The sequence below is a fragment of the Gymnogyps californianus genome, chromosome 1, assembly GCF_018139145.2.
Source record: "Gymnogyps californianus isolate 813 chromosome 1, ASM1813914v2, whole genome shotgun sequence".
NCBI lineage: Eukaryota > Metazoa > Chordata > Aves > Accipitriformes > Cathartidae > Gymnogyps > Gymnogyps californianus.
In genome coordinates, this window is record NC_059471.1 from 114,992,932 (window position 1) to 115,015,063 (window position 22,132).

At 34.9% G+C, this 22,132-nt stretch overlaps 1 protein-coding gene and 1 long non-coding RNA gene across 3 annotated transcripts in view; both read left to right on the forward strand.

Annotated features, from left to right (window-relative positions):
- Nucleotides 1–11,263, forward strand: part of LOC127012791 (uncharacterized) — a 111,128-nt gene extending 99,865 nt beyond the window's left edge. Inside the window, exon 3 of the long non-coding RNA XR_007766034.1 lies at nt 10,693–11,263. This is a non-coding gene — a long non-coding RNA (uncharacterized LOC127012791). The remainder of the gene's footprint in view (nt 1–10,692) is intronic.
- Nucleotides 1–22,132, forward strand: part of CADM2 (cell adhesion molecule 2) — a 688,787-nt gene that overhangs the window by 142,928 nt on the left and 523,727 nt on the right. The window lies entirely within an intron of this gene.

Here is a 22,132-nt window from a genome sequence, read left to right on the forward strand (position 1 = left end):
ACACATAATGGATTATATGAAGCATATTTTTTGAAGGACGCTTTTTGAGTCTCTTCTCTTTCGCTCCTAATTTGGTGTTCTAAACTTACGCTAGCAGCTACCAAAACAGGTCTTCTATTGTTTGTTGGGTGTTTTGTTTTTTTTTTTTTTTAAATAAAGGAGAAAGGAGGGAAGTTGAATGGTTTAGCAAATGCTGTACTGAAAAGATTGAAGGAAAAAAAGTTCTAACTTTCTTTTGTAACTTAAACATTGCAAAATTCAGCAGTTGTACTTCCACTCCATTGCATTAAAGAATTGCTGTCCACTGCATGAATGGACTTCTCAGTTTTTTAAAAAGCTGAGAATACAATTACCAACTGGCTTCCTTCTGTAAATCACTTCCATGCACTACACCCAGGGAGGCTGCTTAGCAATGACTGCTGCAGTTGCTTGCAGACCTCTTCCTTTAACATGCAGGCACAAACATGCAGTTTGACACATCCATCTGTAATTAAAATTTTATATACGAATATATAGCAGAGGCCTCTTAGTAACTTCAGAATACATTTAGTTTTGAAGGAATCCGTGCTATTATATTCTAAAAGATGTTGCATTATTCGCCATGCCCACAAAAGGACTTGCATGCTGATGGCTGAAAATACACTTCACTACTTTTTTCCCTAATCATCTGAAAGAAAGTTAGTTCAAAGACAGGAGATCCTTCTGATTTATAGATTCTAGATGCCTGGGGGGAGTCCTTTAGTATCAAGGTCATTATACCTCAGTAGCCTATGGTTCAGTCTATCAAAAGAAAAGGGGATATTAGGACAGCCTGAGGTCTGCTGACTCTGTTTCCTGAATAGGCTTTGTTATAGTATGTGGGAGATAAAATCATTTGGAAAAATGCCTCATAACATGTCAGAGACACAACAAAAGGATTCATCTGAAAACTGGTCTGGCCCCAAGACTGATGCTTGCCCTCCCAAGATGGGAAAACAAATGAAATTAATATTATTCTTCTGGAGTAATTTATTAAAGAATAGCAAAGCTTGGGTATGTAGGGAAATTAATTTTCAAGTGAGAAACTTGTCAAGAAGTATTTACCTCTGATGGCTACTGAATCGTAGTTTTAAGCTCCTAAGATGTACTATATTGTAAATAATTGTTCATAAAGAAAAGGTTATAAGAGTATAAGTAAGAATTTCCAATAAAACTTAATAAAGTGGCTGAGAGCATTCTTTCCAAAGAATAATTAATGTTTTTATTGAATAATGAAAATGATCTCTCTACACAGATAGTATACAAGACTCTTTGTCTGCTCTTTCTCTGTTTCTTTGAGACCCATGTGTTGGTGGTCTTCTTTAGCAGTCCACATTTTCATCAATATGAAAGACAAAGGAAAACTTCCAATCACCATGTGTCGATAGGAGATGGCTGGTATTTGAGACACACAAAGCTTTTATAAGCAGTAGAAATTTTGGCTGAGGGGTAGTGCCTGCAGGAATTAAGGGCTCCTCCAGAAAGGGTTGACAGCTTGCAACACAGAGAGCAGTCCTCTGAGTTGTAGGGGGAGGTAACTTAGAGACTAGCACCACTGAGTGACTCTTTTGCTTAGCTAACTCATTTCTGCACCTGTACCAGGTTGAAGAAGTTTTATTCAGAAAAGTCCCTGGAATACTTACAATTCCTGAATCATCTAACATTGGCTACACTCTGGTAGCCCCTTGGGAAATCTAATTGCTAGCAGCTTCTTACAGGTCAATATTATAGATTGCTTTTTACAGAAAGATCAGGGAAAAGATCAAGCTGTACTCCTTATTTGAAGATGGGAGGGAGGAAGGACAGGTAGGAAAGGGCAGGGAGCTCAATAAGAGAATGTGATCTGCACACTGGGGCACTGAAACAACTTTTCATCGTAACTGGGTATTTGATGATGGTGTTCCAGAAATAAAGCCCAAGGGTGAAAAGAAAATGGAATGATTAAACAAACACTAGCCACATCTAGGAGCATTGTCCCTGTTAAACAAATAACTTCCCACGGAGAAAAAAAGTTTTATTGTAAATCTTTGTCATGTTTTGTTATACAAACAATTTTATTTTTGTTTATTTTCTGAGTCTACCCTATATTTTGAAGCTCAGTTTTATATATATATTTTTAATTAAAATCAATTTAGATCCTGTTAGTTTTTGAGGAAGTAACTCTACCAAATAAGTCCTGTGTTTGATATGACAAATATAAGACATACATAGATGTACTGAAAACTTTTCTTGAAAACGATGGTGATAGCAAAAATGAACTTAAACTTCATCCACTTCTTTATAAAATTATGAGAAATACCTTATTCCATAAATCAGACATTGAGTATGCGTCTTATTTTCTTGTATTTCTTCTTTCGTCTTTTCTGAGTTTTTCAGTCCAGTTATTGTGTGAGTGCTTTAAGTAACCAATATGAGTGGAATACTTAGAGTATTAGGCAGTACTGTTAAGTAGATAAAGTGAGTATGCAGCATAGATAAAATAAGGCCACAGGATGGTGTTTTTTGGAGATACTTTGTTCATGAGTGCCTTCACTTCCCATTATCTGAGGCTATATTAAAGATAAACAAACTAGCAAACTGAAGCTATGAGAGAAAGCCGTTGCTTTGCAGAATCTGTTGGCTGATTAGCAGATTAAGTATTTCAATTTATATAATCAAAGTTCCAAAATAATCTTCTACTCATTAAAATCAAACCTAAGTTCTTTGAGTTCTTCAACATGACCAGGAAAGCTTTCAGTTGGATTTCTGTAGAAAATGTCTGCAGAATACTAGAAAACTTGAGTTTCTAAACTCTATTTTCTGTCTGAAAACTAGTACTTGTAGAATGGCTTGATAGAACATAGAGGAAGAGGCTTGTGCTACGTTTTTTTTTTTAGCTTTTATAATGAGATAACAGAAGTCGATATAAATTTAGTTCAGATTTAGGGGGATAATTTAATATAAAGAGGTCTGTTTTATTGACCATTTAAGAAAGCACTGAGCAACACAGCAATAACACTGTAGTATCGTAATTCTAAAAGTATGTTTTGTTATCACCTAATAATTTTGATTGTCACTGCAGTTTTGAGATAACTGCAGTACTAATCCTGGGCCTAAATTGCCAATGTCTGGCAGCATCTAGTCTTTTTACGCCTGTCCTGGTTTCAGCTAGGACAGAATTAATTTTCTTCCTAGTAGCTGGCATAGTGCAGTGTTTTGGATTTAGTAGGAAAACAATGTTGATAACACACTGATGTTTCTAGTTGTTGCTAAGTAGTGTTTATACTAAGTCAAGAACTTTTCAGCTTCTCATGCTCAGCCAGCAAGAAGGCTGGAGGGGGCACAAGAAGCTGGGAGGGGACACAGCCAGGACAGCTGACCCAAACTGGCCAAAGAGCTATTCCATACCATATGACATCATGCCCAGTATATAAACTGGGGGAGCTGGCTGGGAGGGGCGGATCGCGGCTCGGGAAGTAACTGGGCATCGGTCAATGATTGGTGAGCAATTGCATTGTGCAGCACTTGCTTTGTATAGTTTAATTCTTTTAGTATTACTATTGTCATATTATTATTATCATTATCATTGTTTTTCATTCCTTTCTGTCCTATTAAACTGTCTTTATCTCAACTCACGAGGTTTGGTTTTTTTTTTTTCATGATTTTCTCCCCCATCCCAGGGGTGGGGGGGAGTGAGTGAGCGGCTGCGTGGTGCTTAGCTGCCGGCTGGGGTTAAACCACGACAACGCCTTGTTCCTTTTTTCCACAGTCCAACCTGGAGTAATTACTGCAGCAGCTTCTCATTTGCAAAAATGAGGGGGGGAGCGAGAGGCTAGAGATGGATACTATGGTCTCACATCATTGCTTGCCTGTGGCTGCTGTTGCAGTTTCTTTTCTACAATGCCAAGTCCCACTAAAGCTGTCGTGTGTTTATAGGACTGGTGACTCCCGAGGTGGGAAGGGAGAAAGGAGAGGAGGTGGGTTGGAACAGGGGATGTGGGGGTGAAGGAGAGGTGAGTGGTAGGGAAGATTCCCAGCTCTACTTTTCAGTACAGTGTTTGGTCAAACCCTCACCTTCATCCTTCCTTTTCTGCTGCCCAATGAGACCTGAAGGGGGGTTAGAGCCACATCCCATGCTCCCCCAGAACTTCTCCAGAAGATTCCTTAATATCAAGATGTACGATTCAAATTTGTGAGCTATTATGAATAAAAAAATGTAAAGAAGTGTAATTTTTCAGTTTACACAAACTTTGATTTGGGAAACTTAAGTCCTCAAGGGACTCATAATGAGCAACCATGTAAAAGGTGATGGGTTTAAGAGGGTTGACAGGACATGTTAACCGGACAATGCCACAGCTCATCAGCACTCTACAATGAACTTTATGTCTCCATTAAAGCCTGAAAGCCAGAAATGTAATGGGACAGTAAGGCAAAAACAAGAGTAAAAAAGACTATCTTTAGTATCTTGGGTCCCTGCAGAAACAGGGTCCTTGTTAGGTAAATGAGACATCATCTTAGGAAGGACCAAAGACTGCACTGCAGGGGAGGATCAGTTCTGCCAGAACCACCTGGGTGAAGGCAGGGAACTCCCTTTTTTTAATACTGTTGTTAGTTTGAGTGCTTTCCTGGACGTTTGGTGTACTTTGCTTTTACAATTAGCAGTGTATTGTCTTACTGTCTGAGGCTTGATAAAATCCTGTTTAGGTGAATGAACATTTTTCTATTTGCCATTTTGTTACAATTATCTTTGAGCAATGCATCTTAAATAATGCTTCTCTGTAAGACAAATATTTTGCAGGTACAATGATCAGTCAAAAAACACTAGGATGTTATACTATAAATTTTGTCACAGGTACCTTACATACTGACTTAACTAGATTAGCATTTATTGTGCTGTAATGATTTCTTTTTCTGCTTGTCCAAATAAGCTTTTGTATTTTATGCATATATGTTTTGACTGATACTGGATATTTACTCTAATATGCATTTTAATAAAGTATAGAACAATTAAAAGAAAGGGAAGATGACACTTATGAGGGAAGACAAGAAGTTTTCGCTAGGCTTTATCATTTATCATTTTTCTTTTATATTAGAAAAAGATAGAAAAGCTGTATATAGTTCTAGAGTGAAGGCAGTGGAGTGTAGAACTGCATGCCCCTGTCAAATTGATAGAGTGAAGATGTTGAGAGAGATAATGGAAACTTTCTATTCAGTGAGGAGTGGAATAAAGAAACCATTTCTAGTCATTCTTCAGCATTGATTGCCTTCGTGCTTTAGGCTTAGATCAGAACTTGCACATAATAAAGAGAAAGTTGAACAAATATGGAGATCCACTTTGGAAAATGTAGTTAGATGAAGCTTATCCTTTGGTGCAGAGAAATCATGAAAATATTTAACATGGAAGTTATCTGTAGGTGATAACTACAGTGGTGATATACAAAGGAATAAACTGCAGGCAGTAGCTCTGATAAAAAGTAAAATATTTAGTGTATAGTGGAATAAATGGTCCCATACAAAACATATGGTTCCACATTTCTCTTTTGACCTTATTGCAAGGAAACAAAGGCAATAAAATAAACCTACATTTCAGTTGTAGTGGTTCATACTGTTCTTCTTTGGGACACATCACGATTCACTTAAATTTTCTTCACACCTGGCTATATCAGTCAGAAGACACTTACATATTCTACACCTGTTAGTACCTTGCCTCTGCAATCATCGTTGCAACGATTAGTATATTAAATTAATCATTTAGGAATTTTATTATGCAACCTTCTGAAGTTTTAACGTACTGTAATTTTAAAGTAGTGTCATTATGGTTGCCTGCTGGGAATTTTATGTTTAATTTTCATGATGCTTTGGTATTCGTTATTTATAGTTTAGAGTTGTCCAGAAGACTGGATTTTGCAAGACTTTGTACAAGAACATAGGAACACAGAGACTTAGAGTCACAACAACTGAAAGCAAATGACATACAAGAAAGCAATAAGAACAGCTGCCATGGTAACATATACAAGCATTTGCTGTTCCTGCATCAAAAATTGCAATAAAAATAATATACATGTTGAGCATTTTTCTGTCTGCTTCCAATATTTCCATATTAAGTTGCTATTAATTGACAGTGTTTTTATGAGCCGGGGGTCAGGAATGTTCATTATAATAAAAGCAGTGGTGATTGCTGTAGCTGAGAATAAATAAGAATTTCTGAGTCACAGGTTTCAGATATTCATTGGTTTTGGACATTTTTGCTGTAGAAGAATGAACATGTGAGTTGGTGTATAAATAGAACAGAAAGCCACCTCAGTATTATGAAAAAACAAAACAAAACCAACAACAAACAAAAACCAAACGCCACTTCATTTACCTTTTTTTTTTTTTTTACCAAGGGGTGGAGGGCAGAAGCAAGGTTAGAAGACAAGAGTGCAGGTAGTGGGAAGAGAGACATTTTTACACCAAAAACTGGATTTAAACTGAGAAGGTTGTAAACCATAAAAGAAAAAATCCACACATAGGAAATTTTCATCAGCGATATTACTCTGAGGGTGAAATATCCATTGAAGTAATTCAGATTTCCTAATTTATTTTGGACTATTTCTTTTAGTGGAAACAGTTCAGCTGGTTTTTACGGTCTTTCTTTTCCTTTTCTGTCATTATGGACGAAAAGATTTCAAAAATTGTAGAAGATACCAAAATTTTCTGTGGTTCAGTTTGTTAGTATGTTCACTAGTAAATCTATTTGTATGCTGTTTGTTTCAGTCTGACATTGGAAGAAGTAAGCTAGAGAAGTGGATGGTCAGAGGAGTTTCATGACTGTCTTCTCTGCATTAGCCAGCTACTTAATGGGAAAACATACGTTATTTGGGTCAATCTGATTTTGACAGCATGCTTCAAACTATTGTTGGCCATCTAAAGATGAAATTGCAAGTATCCATTTGCCTAATTTTAGGTACAGTTGTTTTTAATCATGGCTTTAAGTCAGAAAGATTTGGGCTCTGTCTCATTTGTATACTAGTCTTTTCTGTATAACTGTTAATATTTGTTCTTCAGCTTTGCAACATTTGTTTTCATGTTTTGACTTCTAGGGTTCCTTCTCTTAATTGAAAATTATAACATTTCTGATAAGATTCAGGCTAAAGCAAACAAGCAGTATTTACGATATAGCCTGTAAAAGCAAATGTCAGAAGGAAGGATTTTTCTATTAAAATCTCTCATTTTGACAGAACTAGTTGTATTATATTATGGTACAAAAACTTTCCCAACATTCTTTTTGTTGTCTCAGAACTGAAGACAATGTTGAAAGGTTGTTCTTTATACCTAAGTAGAGCCAGAATTTAAAAAAAAGCAGTTGTTTCTTTCTATATCTTTAGGGGCTCAAAGAAAATAGAATTATTACAGTGATAGTTAAAGTGATACTGAATGCATAAATGATACGTTCTCAGGAGCTACACTGGAATTTAGTGCAAGGTAATACATGCTTCGTATCACAGTGGCTAATCTGACTGGTTGTAATTCACAGTGATAAGTATAAACAACTTACTATTACATTTGTTTTGTGTGAATAGAATTTGTGTATGTCCTTATACGTTTGTTTAAATTTTTCAGATCTCTTAAATCATTGTGTAGATATAAGCATTATGTATAAAAAAAATTATTCACTACATAGTTCCATTAATTAGTATTTTCTTGTATGCTAGAGTATCTGTGTATATATGTTTGTGGAATTAAAGAAATTAGTAGCTTAAATCTAATTAGCTACTGTATCTAACATCTACTTGAGAAGAAATTATTGAAAGTGTAAAACAAGCGCTGAGAAGCAGAAGTCATTTTAGCATTGTAACAAATCATGGCTATGAGACAAAATATTTGTTGAAGATGTGATATGAATGCTAAACAAACAGCAATATAGTAATGGTAGCTAGTATATTAGCTAGGAGTATCCACTATCTTTGATTTTTTTTTTTTTTTGAGTACCTTCTTATATTTCTGATTTTATTTTTTTTTCTGTTGTTTTAGTTAGATGTCCCTTCTTCAGTAAAGACTACTCTGCAGGAGATTCATAAGGTTCATCTTTATATAAGCCTAATTTGTGGAAAAGGTATTAATTGCTAATTAAAACAACTAAAATATAGTAAGGAATACTAGATAGTTCATATTTCAGGTGTTTTTATTGAGTAGCTTCCCTGAAATGTTTCATAAAGTTTCCATCAATGTTGTCAGTTAGTATTGTTGAAGTACTAAGATGTGTTGAAGAGTAAAGCATAATAGAAAAATAATGTTGGATGAGATACTTGACCTAATGTTGATCAACTTGAGATACAAAGAATCAACTTACTGGAATTTTTCAGGGTGCAAGCAACAACTGAGGTGATGTGCCATTTTTAATAGCCGTTCAAGAATTACTTTAGTTGCTAACAGTAAGAGAAACAGCTCTTTACTTCTCTGTTCTTACTCCATCTTTTCTTTTGTTAATTTTAAACACTAGCTAAATCTGGAGAATATTAGAATTAAAAGCTCTTATTAAATATCTGAACACAAGTGAAATGAAAACAGTACGTTAATCCATTTTGTGATATTGTGCTACTAGATTTGTTAAATAACAAGTTTGTCTTATTTTCAAGGGCAATCACAGATTTGCAGCCCTGTGACATTGTTCAGATAAGGCATCCATGTAATGAAATGAGTTTCATATTGTGAAGAAATAAAATGACAAAGGTTATGCAAAATCGTAAAAATTCATGACTTCTAGATATTTAAATGTTAACAGATATTCATAACAAATACTGAACCTCCTTTCCAAAAGATTTCTCCCTTCTTGATTTCTTGTAAATTACTTAATTACCTGATTGGGGGGAGAAGTAAGACTAACTTTGTTCTCGTAGCAATATTAGCTTTTTCATCATTTTAATGACTTTCATTGGCAGACGTGTTGCAACAGAGTCTGAATACAATGTGTCTGTTATTTGTAATGACCAGAACAAGTATCACAGTCTTAAAGTAAACCTGAATTGGGAAACTAAATGAAATAGCCTTTTTATAGGTGTAAAACAAAAAAAAAACCAAAAAAAAAAAAAACAAAAAAAGTTTTGAAATACAGTAAAAAGAAGACAGACTTATCAAATTCTCCATTTTGCTTGGGTTTGCCCGGAGGAGGGGGGAGTACTGAGTTCATTTTTGAATGAGGTTTTTTTTGGTGTTTTTTTTTTTAAGAGGTTAACAAAGGGTATTAGCAGTTACAGAATCTATTGTTAAAACCTGTTGTTAAGAGGGTTAACAACTTGATACCAACAGTGTTTCTTACTGCTAAAACATCTCCTCTTCCTTGGTTTGAGGGAAGGTCCCTCTGACAATCATTTCATTCTTCAAGATTTGTGAACTCTATCTGTTTGTAAGGCAGGAATTGGGTGAAAAATATATTTGTTGCCTTAACAGATGATCTCCACTAACCAACACCTCATTTGTTTTTTTCTTTGTGATCACTTCGCTTATTTTGATGGTTTTTAACTATGAGACATTTTTTATTAGACTATCTTCTTCTACGAGACTATCTTTTATTAGACTTTTATTAGACTACTATTATCTTTGTTAGACTATCTGATCCTTAGCTGGAATGTTTCACTCTTGCTAAGGAAGCTAGGGAGACAGCATGGGAAACAACATTTTCAGCAGGCTGAAGAGATCTATTTCTGTCCTTATCTGTCAGACTCTCCTGGGGCAGTAGATCAAAAGAAAGCTGTTTATGTGAGCTTAGGGTTTGGAGAGAGCTATCTGCCTGTTAGCTAGTAATAAACAACAGGTATAATAATTTCCTGACAAATGATGAGAAGATGGTAAGAGGAAATTACTGAAGTTCAACTCTCTGATGTTCAGCGGAGTATGTTGTCAGGTCTTGTGCTACTTGTGACTTGCACAATAGATAAGGCACAAGTCACAAGTGTTCCTTGCCACCACGTCTTGCTGTGTGTTGAACTTCTCTTTCTGGGGGAACGTCTTGTCAGCATGGTCCACATACTTGTTATTTGGAGATTACACTAGCAGAATACTCTCTTCATAGGACTTTAACTGTTCTTTTTTTATCAGTTTATATAAAGACTGATCACCTAAAAAATTGCTGCTCTACTTATCATGTATTTCTGGACCTTGTATCGGCAGAGACGGCTGAGATACAGCCCTTTTAAAATAACTAGAAAGATGCTGATAGCAGGATGGAATTGTGAGGGACATATGACTTAGAGCTTTTTCCTGTCATTACCCTGCCAGCATCCAAATTGGTTAAGCTGCCGGAACACTACAAAAATCACTCTGTCCCTTCTCTTCCCCCCATTTTCTCCTGCCCAGCACATGTACATAGTCTTTTCATTCACTATTGAGGAACAAGTGGGTTGAGAACATTCATTGTCATAGACAAATTGCTTTGTGTTTCTACTTGTTTAATATAGTATCGACATGTATTTTATGGCCTTTTTTAATGGATTTGGATAACAATATAAACTCCTGAAGAAGAGAAGGACTGACTCCTTTCAATGGCAGGAACAGATACTTCAGATTCATGATGAGGGAAAATGGTGACTTTCATCTCTGTGCTGTCAATCTGATTACATTTTCAGTAGGTAATGAGTGACAGTTGTTACCAGCTGATGGCTGCATGGTGACCTGTGTGAAAGCAATTGCAATCTTGTTCCATTTCATGGTCTACAGGTGTCTACACTGCAGAATAAACCAACAAAACTGACAGTAATTGGCACTGGTTTCAGCAGGCTCTGCAAGAGGTCAAGGACAATCCAGCATTCCAGGACATTGCTGAGGCATTTTGGAGTTGTCTGAGGAAACGTCTGCAGTTTCCCAAGCTCTGGCTGCCCTGAGGATCAAGAGAGGGTTTTGGTTTCCATGAATGTCAGTTTCATAGTTTTCAGCAGGACTGCCTTTCCTTTTCAAAAAATAAACAGTTAAGGGGGCAGGGGAGCAAGATAACCATCTAGTTATGAAAGTATTAATTCCTTCATCAAAATACCCAATTGGAAGAATATGTTCCACATTTCTTTAAATAAAATTGGAAATTACCTTTTAATAGTGGTTTTGATTTCAGTTTTAATTAAGAATAAGGGGGAAAAATAGTTATTTTTGTGAACGTGTGTGTGTATACGTGCATATATATGCAAACACACACGTTTTATGTAAACCTATTAAGCAGAGCATATTGTGTGTAGTTGATGATTTGTGACAGAAAGTGGCATGATTAATAACAATTAAATGCCAATAAATCCTTAATTGCACCTTATGCTCTATATAGTTGTGCAGTCATTTCCTTTTGTATTTACCTAAGAGTCAACTATCAAAGAACTTCTAGGATCCACCATGAACCTGTGTATTTTGTGGGTATAAAGTGATTTTGGGGGATCTTGTTTATTTTTTGGGTGGAGGGGCTCTTCCTTTGAGTTTTAGTTCTGAAAGAAGATTTATTGGTTCTGTTTTGATTAGAGAATAGTTTATTGTTTTTCCCTCACCCCCGTTATCTTGCTCAGTGATAGTTAAAGAAGTGATAGCAGAAGTTTACCAGCTTCAAATTGATACTTAAATATAGCTACCTTGGAGTTCTGGCAAGGACAGCTGGAAGAGACTCATCAGGTGTCTAGTGTATCGTTCTGCTATCAAATCCTTCTCTTCTTTGGAGAGAAAGACAGTGGAAAGAGGAGTAAGGAATTTCCTCCCCTTCACTATAAACCAAAGAGTATGAGTGAATGGCTGTATTGGGGTATACAGTGGGTGGTATATACCAGCTAGCCTCTTGGAAGATAAAGGCTGGGATCATTTCAGCTGAGAAGAGTCATCCTCTTTTCCACACTTTTGGATTAGGTTTGATCCTAATGGTGACACCCCTTCCTGTTCGTACAAGATGGTTACGTTCTAACCATGCAATTGTGTGCCCATTCCTTACTCCCAGAATTTTACCTAACAAAATTCATATAAACATTTTAATAGCATCAACAAAATAGATATATTAATTCATTATGCACTTGTATTTTCCTTTTTAGTACTCTGAGTACCACAAATATTTAATTAGCTAGCTGTAAGTACTCTTTAAATCAAAACTTGTGCCAGCTCTTAGAAATCAGAACATACTTCTAGAAAAGAAAAAAAAAAAAAACAACCACCCCACCATTGTAAATAAAAGTTATATCTATCATAATGATTATCTTTTTTGGTTTATCTTTTCTCCACAATTTTGGATCTCACAGGTTACTGCTAACTCAGCAAATGTTTTTAATCCTTCTGTGTTTAAGAAATTGATTCATGTCTGTCTGTCTGCTATCATTAGATATATTTGATGCATTTTTCTCATTACAGAAGTTTAAAGTATTAACTTTAATGTTTAGCATTATAATTATGTACTTGTAAATAAAAGGACCAATACATAGTGCTAAAACATTAAGGTTTTCTGAACCAGCATTTAACTCTGAATGGAGTTTGGTGTTTAACTGCTTCAGGTCCCTTGGATAAAACTTAGTGTAACCATGTATTAATTTGGAAGCAGTAACTTAAATTTTCTTCCTGTTTTTTCCTTCTCCCAGACCTTTTCCTTCTTTGTCTTACTTCTTTTCCCTTCCCACTTTTTTTTTTTTTTTTTTTTTTTTTTTACTGGGACATAGAAAGAGCACATTTTATTGGTGTGCTTTTGTCATGAAATAGTCTCATAATATGGGGGTTTATTCATTTTTAATCCCATGGCATAGGAACCTGATATTTCTGTACTATACTGTAATTGAACCAATAAAGCAATTTTAGCACAGTTTGTGTGTTTACTTAAAATTCATGCTAAATCAAGGAAGGTATTTGTTGTTAGTTTGTACTATTTAGGATGAAAACATGATGCATTCAAGTACTTTTCTGCATTGGAGTATTCACTGCAGAAGTAGAAATAGTTATAGGTTGTCAATGTTATTAAATTATTGATGCATCTAACCTAAGTGATTCACATCAATGTTATATTTCACTCTGTACTTTAGTGCAGAGCAACATCTTATTTTCATTAATGCGCGTTTACATAGAACCAATAAATGCCTTTTAGAAGTATATTAATGCTGTGGTTTTGAAAGATACTTGAAGTAATGGCAGAATTTGCTCCATCCCGTCACAAACAGCTTATAAGCAAAACAAAAAAGGTGCATGATAGAGGTAGTAAAGACAAAAGGAAATGTTTCTCTAAGAGATCTATTTTAAGAGATCTGAGATTGACCCTGGGGGGCAAGTGGGAAAGGAGAAATGAGTTGATGAATAGGGACAGAGATATTTCTAGAAACATAGAGCAATGCTCTTAAGGCAAAATAGGTAAAGAAAATGAAACATTTGGGAAACGCATAAGAAAAGCATGGAAAGAAAGTTATTTGAGATGAAGTCCGGTACAGTCCATGTGCAGAACGTAGGTGACATTGAAAAACTCCATTTCAGGGATAAAGAAGAGTTTTGGGAAGCTAGTGAGAGATTCAAAAGTGTATTGCATGATTTGGATGATGGAATACAAGATTCATTCAATAATAGCATTTTGAGAAGGGAATAAGTAAGATTTGGTTCAATTGTTTTACTTAAAATAATATATTCAGAAGTCTATTCCAAGCCTGAATAGCTCACTCAACAAGAGAGCTTAAGGCGTGTTAATTTCCTATAGGGACTACCAAAGAAGCAAGTGGTATGATCATCCTTTGATTTCTACAGTTCAAATGACCAAGCTCTCATTCATATCTGGATTAAAAAGGAACAGCTTTTCACATAGGTTCAGAGCAAAGCTGATGCATGACTGACTGGTGAGATGCATTAACTGTATGTTAATGATATAAAAAGTAAGTTTAAAAGTAAACCAAAGTTATTGCAGCCCATTTCTAATTGAATTGTATTTGCAGAAATTTCAGTCACTAAAGAAGAAGCACTCTTTGGATTATGAAGTAGCATATTAAAAACATATTATGGATCAATAAAAAGTAATACGCAATATAATTTGTCTAAATGTGTGCTGAATGAATCATTACCTTTAAGCATATTAAAAGAGGGCATCTATCTTTGCCTAAATGTTTACTCCCTCTTTTATTTTTGTCTTGAAAATTAAAAAGTATTTGTTTTACTATTGTGTAAGCTTTTTATTCTGATACATAAGATACTATTTTCTTTTTTTTTTTTTTTTGAAGTTGTGAGTATTTCTGTATTAGGAGTTCATTTTTGTGTCTTTACGAGATTTTCCCAATCTTTTTTCTGTTTCTGACCAGCTGATTTGCTACATAGTTTGTATTTCTACATATTTCACTTGGGTTGAAGGAAACCCAAGTGAAACCCATTCTGCTGCTTGCATGACAGATGCATTTTGATTCTTGATATGTTCCTTGAATGAATTGTATGTTTATCTCTATTTGAATTCAATGCTACTTTTTACTATATCATTTATAGATGATTTGAGAAATCTTTGATCAGTATCAATTTTGTTCCCTTGCGGATGGAGCCAAAAAAGTCTGTACTATTTAAATGTATGCTGGTTGTTTATTGATCTGTTATATAAACTTGCTTACCATTGTTCGGCATAGTGTACTGTGTTTTTAAGTAAGTGACTGCCATTAAGTGCTATGATTTATACAGATAAAATCTGATGTGGTGATTTAAAACCACATAATTTAGATATTACATGTGCTATTTACATCTGCAGTGTTTATCATACTGCTGGTTTAGGATAAGATGGTGAGTCTTATTCATTGTAATGCTCTCTGAGATTCTTGAGTGAAAGGTGGCAGAAGTACAAGATACTACGGACGTTCATCTTCTCTAAGACAATAGTATATGATGAATCTATAAGTATGCATGAGAAAAATGCAAGTTTCAGAAGCTGGAATTAATTGTTGAATTACCAATGTATTAGTAGATAATTCAGAGGAAACCAGGTGCAGTCTTTCTCCTGACACACAACTTGTTCGTGATCTTAGGTAAATTACTGAGGGCCAGATTTTACAAAAGCATCAAACTCTCTTGGTTTTTATTTTTAAAACTTGCTTAATTTTTGTGTGCTAGTTTTCCCCTTGTGCTAGGAGAGTGAAATCATTCAAAATGTAAACACAGGGGTGAGTGAGTTGCTCTAGCAGTAGGGTACTTGCATATGTGTGAAAGCTCCTAACATAGATTAAGAATACACTGATAATGTCTAGTTCAAGTTTTTCATATACTTACCTCCATATTCGGAGGATATGAGTGGCATCCTTTCTACCCAGAGCATTAATTTTGTTATAAATTATAGGGAAAGAAATAGTTTGTCAGATTTTGGGAAACTGGAAATCAAGTGCTTTAAAATAAATGTCATAACACCAAGGAACAAAAAATAAGAATCCAGACTTTGGTCAGAGCAGAGAGTGGGGAAGAAAGAGGAGCAGGAGCCTGTTAACTACACAATGACACACATTTGCTTAACTACACAAGCAAATGCTTGTGGCAGACCAAGAAACAGGCTTTTGCAGTATTTATAGTCAATAAACTAACTTTAGAGAATGTTGAAATTTGGTATATTTTGAGAGTTCAAGAAAAACCTTGTTGTTACTTCCCTGAACTACAAGTCTTTAAACAGACTGGATTCCACCTTCTCTGAATGTACGACAAAGTCAATCATTTAGTTAAATTCTTTTTTTTTTCATTTTCTAATAAGGGAAAATTGACTTAGTCAAATTGACTTAGTCAAGTAAGTTTTGAATGTCATCAGGTCTCTGTCTCCACTGTGACAATGGAGGATGTTTTTCTCCCATTTATTCATACAGAAAAAAGTAATTATAGTTGAATAAGTAGAAGCTAAGGTTAAGACTAACAAGTTTTTAACTTGGACAGTTTTATTGCCCCACATAACATTCAATCAAGCAACTAGAAGCATTTCTTGTTTAATCTGTCTCTCATATTATGGTAGAAATTAAGCAGTCAAAGTTTTAGTTGTAAATAAACACATTTTGCTGGGTTGATTGAAGTAATCTAGCCTCCGGTTCCAGTCACCCACTGTTTCATGGTATCTGGAGTGAGTGAAGAGGGAGATATCCCTTGTTCAGGTGCCACTAGGGCAGAAGATCAGAACTAGAACTGCTGAAGAGCCCAGTAATATTTTGAAGTATCTTTGAGTTTTAGTTGCTAGCTATTTTACCTATGCTATGTTTTAGGAATTGGCTGCTACTTATTTTTGTTTTACACAAATAGTTTGATTACAAAGGTCTAAATGATATAGGGTTGGAGAGATGAGAGAGAATACATGTCCTTTCTTACTGAGTTTCTGCAGTTATATTGGACTTTAGGAGAATGTAGCATGTCTGCGCTGTTAGGCAGCATCTTTAGGAGAAAAGCCAGACTTCTGGAATCCATTGACTTCTTGTCCAAGGTGTTCCTTTTAATTTGATAAATCTGTATGTTTGACTTTTACTTAGAATGAAATCTCACATGAGAACTTTATGACAATCCCTCATTTTTTTTTTTTTTATTACAGTGTGAAAGATTTCAAATAGATTTACAGCAAGAAAATAGATCTAAGCTACAGGGGTTTATTAGGTTTCTTCATATAATGTTCGAAAAAAGAAGGAAAGAAAAAAACAGTCTCAAAATTATTTTGAGTCGTTTGCTCTTTGCGCTGTTTATAAAGTTATTTTCTGCATGTGCATAGACATGCATCTGAGTGTATATACGTGCATACATATACTTATTGTTTCCTACTGCCTAAGTAGTTGACAGGCTATAGAAGAAAGTATTTTTTTAACCTCAAATAAAATGTGTCTTCAGAACATATGAAAATGATCCTAGAACTATTCCTTATGTAATTTGTGCATTTATGCTGTTGACTATAGCATCTTCTCTGTAGGGCCGTAGATCATCTTCAGTGATATAAGATATGTTAAAGGTTTAGGAACTAACTCTCCAAAAGCAGTGCCAGTTAAACATGAAATATCTTGTGGATACATTGTTCATTAGTCATTATTATTCTCAGATGTTACCATCTTTTAACTATAGCAACACTCAACAGCCTGAAAAATGTTTTCTCTTTCTTGTTAAATCAAAAGTAATAATCCATATTACTCAAATCAGTATTTAATTACTAGTCATGCAGGGTTTTCTGGATTTCTGGACGATCAGATTTCAAAGCAGATATTGGGGTTGTGCATATATCTTTCCTTTTTTCTGTTTTGTTTTTGTTTTGCTTTTGTTTCTGGAAAGACAAAATCTTCCATTATTTCAGATGTTAGTATTAGCAAGATAAAAAACTTCAAACTATATGTCTGAATATCTGTGATTTAAAGCTTTCACACATGAAATTGGGTGGTTGACTTTACTTACCTGGGACCACCTTATTCTTAAAGAAATTTAGCATTTACTCCTTGAAATAGGATCAGAAATAAGATGTTAGTATGTCTTAAGTCTTCATCCTGATATTGATGAATTTTTATGCCTAATTTTAGTGTGTTTTGATGCAGAGATAAAATGTGAACCAATACACTTAATATTGGTTCACGTGATATGATTATTGTTCAGATATGTAGTGGGTTTTGATAACTTCTGTGAAAATAAATACAAATTTTAAATAGATTTTTAAAAAGTAGTGTACCATTAAATCTTAAATACTATTGCAAAGAAATCTATACAACAGATAAATGAAGCCCTTTTTGCCTCAAATTCTAGTTTACACAGTATAGTAATCAATCATTTTTTATTTATCACCCTCTTTCAGTAAAGTTTATTGTGACATGTTTACTGGGATGTCTTAGTGTTGATTGGTTTCATGCTCTACTCGTGAGATGTTATATTTTATTGCTCTGAAGATTTTTAGATTGAACGTTATCAAATGTTAGCTTATGTTGAAATATTTCTTTTAATTTTCATGTTTAATGTCAGTGCTTGATACTCTGATATCTAGAAATGGCTGTTTGTGGGAATGAACATTGCACTTTGGTTTATTTAAAAATGCAGCCCTCTAACTTCCCAATATGACTACAGTCACCCCTGCTGTGAGCACGAGTTTGGACCAGGCGACTTCTGAAGGTCCCTTCCAACTTAATTAGTCTACTATTCTAAAATTCTCTGTGGTCAGATGGTTTCCAAAATTCTTAGGGAATTTAAGCTTGTAGGCACTCCTGTCAGTAAAAGCAAGGCAAATAGCTTACACTTGCAGGAATGCTTCATCTAGTCCATGTAAGAGCATGATTACTTTCACTTCTAGATTTTTTCCAAATTCTATGGAATAACATAGTTTAATGCATAAAATGTTTGCACACTAGTAGCTGCAGCCTTCTTTAGATGTCTAGCATTTTGACTTCCATTTTCTGATGTATTTGTCGGGACACTCCAGATTTTTGGGGGGCTGTTTTTTCACTGCTGTGATTTTTGTTTCACTGCTTGTTGTTTGTTGTTTCATTGCTGTGACTGTGTGTGACTCTGAGGATAAGCTTGAAAACATGAGGTAATACATATCTGTGCATGTGTATGCATGCAACTCTTTCCTCTCTGCTAATAATTTGTGAAACTTGAAACAAAAGTTTCTTGGTCAAAATCTTCAATTTATTTTGTGATGCTTAGTTTTGTATCTTTTTTTCTCATTATCTTTACTTTTATTTACAGAGTGGTTAGTATAGCTGCTGTAATATGCTAGGCTACCTCTTAACTGATAAATAAGATTTGAAATTTGTGATTTTCTTTACATACCATTTTAAAATAAAATCTGTTGAAAGATATGATGGTCACTGGAATTTCTTTTTGACAAATAATAATTATTATTATGAGCCTGGAGGTCATTATGTGTAAGGTACAGTGCTATATAAATGTCTACTATTATTTTTTATTACTGAGTAACTTATAATTCCCTTGTCAGTCAGTGACCCATGTATGAACGTTTCTGTATACCAGTCAAAGCAGATCTTTTCTTTCACAGAAAAAAATCAAGTTCTCATTGCATTACAATATTCTCTGACAAAAGACATTGTCATGAGATAATTGATTGTGCTGGGGAATTACAAATGTTGCGGCACCACCAAGGTCATCTAACCCTCACCAATGTCGGTTACTCTACGATAAGAGTGCTTTGTTCAGAAATACTGCTATTGCAAAATGGTTTAATAGTAACCCAAAGAGGATGTTCAGAATTTGAAAAAGCCATATTTGGAGAGAGAAATGCTACCCAGAAGCAAAACCCATCCTTACAGTGGTAACAGTTTAGTGGTACACTATGGATGATAAAAATGCTAATGGTTAGAAGTTAAGTATCCTATACCAAGTTCATGCAGTTTGCAGTACGATCTTTACTTTTTGAAACAACTTGGATTTATTAAGAGCTGAAGCTGTATACCAAGTTGTTCTAGATGCAGAACACATGCTTAAACTTTCTAAATCTCAAATATTGAAATCCAGGGTGTCAATGATTCCAATAATAATCTGATGACACTTAAGAGGTCAAAATAATTTTGTATAATTGGCAGGATTTCTGTCATCCCTGAGTAGATAATTTACTCTAAGTATATTGTAACAGCAATTCAAGCTGTGGCAGATTCATCTCTCTGTTTATGGCAACAGAAAGCCTGATGATTGATTTTAGTTGTGTCATTAGGATATAGAGATAAAGAGAAAAAGTTATAACTAGGACAAACCTTGTATGAAAAAGCATGTCACAGAAAACCAGAGGAGAGGTGCTCCAATTCATTTGTTTCTCTGTTGAAGAGACGATTCATCTGCATTCCATATACTTACACTCCCAAATTAGATTAGATTGAAAAGAATATCCTTCTATGTAGCTAATACTGCTACTGCAATGAATATGTCTTTAGTGGGCTCCTGATTAATGTAAAAAGACATTAGCATCAAGAAGTTACTGCAGTAAAGTTATACTGATAGATGGTACTTTTATTCCATACTTTGTGCAGTAGCTGCTTCACCAGTTTTGAAGTTGAGTATTTATACATAGTATTTGTTAGCGTCCTTATTTATGCACTTAATGCTCCTACGTTGATCTTATGTGTCTAGCAATTACTCATTTTCATAGACCAACTTTCAAATTGAGTTCTGAATGTAAGTTTCAGAGCATGTATTTTCACCTTTAAAGATCTGAAAATGGCTTCTCACGAGTACATAATTTACAGAAAGGTCTATGGTATTCTTGACTAACAAAGATAATACAACTTTGTAGTCGTCATAGAAGAAAATATGTAAGCTTTCTGATGTTGTTCGTACATTCAGCATTAGATGTTGTGGATAGGGTGACCTCTTCGCCCATCCTGTGGAGGCCTTTCTGATTTAGTTGGTATCTCAGTGGGTGCGGGAGGGAAGACACACAAGAGGTGAATGGAACTTCCTTAACATGATGCACCAAATGCTAGCTTGATTGTTGTTCTTATCTAAAAATTGTAGCTAGCAAGTCTCCTTGGGAATGGCTGAATAGTTGCAGATTTTTTGTCATGTATAGCACTTTGGAAAGCTTTTTCTCATTGTGCGAAAAAATATGAATAATCAGATCAAGCCAAGATACCAAGAAAATTATCAGACTGTGAAGCTAAGGTGTAAACCACACACCTCTCTGCTCTTTCTCTGGTATAAATTATTCAGTTTTGTTTATAAAGACTATTTAAGGAGTTGGCTCTTTTTGTAAGCACTGCTAGAACTATCTTTCAAGAAAATCCTTACCAGCATGCAACTTGAATTTCTGTTATGAGAGATTTGGCAAAAATACTGGTTTTAAGTGGCAAAAAGCGGCCTCAGAGTTAAGACCTCTTCTCTGCTGTGGGATGATTCCTGACAGTAGTGATGTTCGTAATGCACAGCCAGTTAGCCATGGTGAATGAGTGGTCACACACAACCTCAGGATTACAGCACTCATAGTTACCAGGGTCTGAGACCATTCATTTTTCTGTTTGTGTTACCATCCCTTCTCATTGTATCAGCCTTCATTCCTGCCATTTTTCTAGTTTGTTTGCTGTAGTTTGAAATGATTAATTTTATAAGTACAATAATTTGATGAGTGAAATATTGGAAACTGGGACTAATAATGTAGGTTCTGAGTACTTTCTTCTGGAGCATGACTCGTTGGATTTCTAGTAATATTTTTTAAAACTACTGCTCACTAAAATACTGTGGCATGTCTACTTACATTAAACAATTTCTAGAGGTTTTACAGGTACTTATTTATTTTAACAACTCAAATTCTGTGCTGGAGGGGGATTACACAACTTTACAAATACTGAAAACTGAAGCACAGAAGGGTGAAAAGACTCCAGTGTGATTAAGGACAAATGTAGGCTATGTTTGAATACCAGACTGTCTTCATGCCTGAGAGAATATGGCAAGTGTTATTTTTTTTCCTTACAAGAACTGTTCACTAGTTGATATTATTTCCAGATAACCACTATATACTGTGCTGCCAGCTTCACTATGATATTTTTATGACTTACTTTTAAGTCATCATTAGTTGGTCACTGCCATAAACAAGATTTCATTTTATCTGAATATTTGGCGCTGTGAAGGGTAGCCACAGAGGAATCAAAGTTGTATGATTGTGGAAAGTTGGTTCGGGTTTTTTTTTTTGATAAGCATATAGGGAGTGAATACCAATTCAAAGACTAATTTACATCAGTCTGGGAATGTGAAAGGGTCACTGTCGTGCTGATAGTCACAATGGTTAAAGAAATTGCGTATAATGATAATCAGACGTCAAATGATAACTTGAGTTTGCAGTGAATGTGACTGGAGTTTAGAAATTGTTTCGCTAACAGGAGCTGTTTAGTGTTTGAAGGATAAATTGACTTTTTTGTTTCTTGTCATCTTTCATTTACTTTATAAATGCTATTTTCCCTTATATATCATTCTTGCATAGTTATAGAGCTGAACTAATCAAATTGACTTGCTGCTTCTTATTTCCCAAATTTTAATCACAATAGAAAACTGAGGATTTTCAGGTAGCTAATTATAGTAAACCCTTTTGATATTACTCAAAGTTTATTTATTTTCATTCTCTCGTCAGGTTCAGTTCTGTTCTTTTGGCTGTTTATCCTCCTCTAACTAGCTATTAGCATAGTTGCACCAAAATGGTTAATTTTATCCAACTTCTTGAATATATGTTCATCTTTACTTTGACATAGTTTAATTGTGATCTGTATTAGTTTGGGGC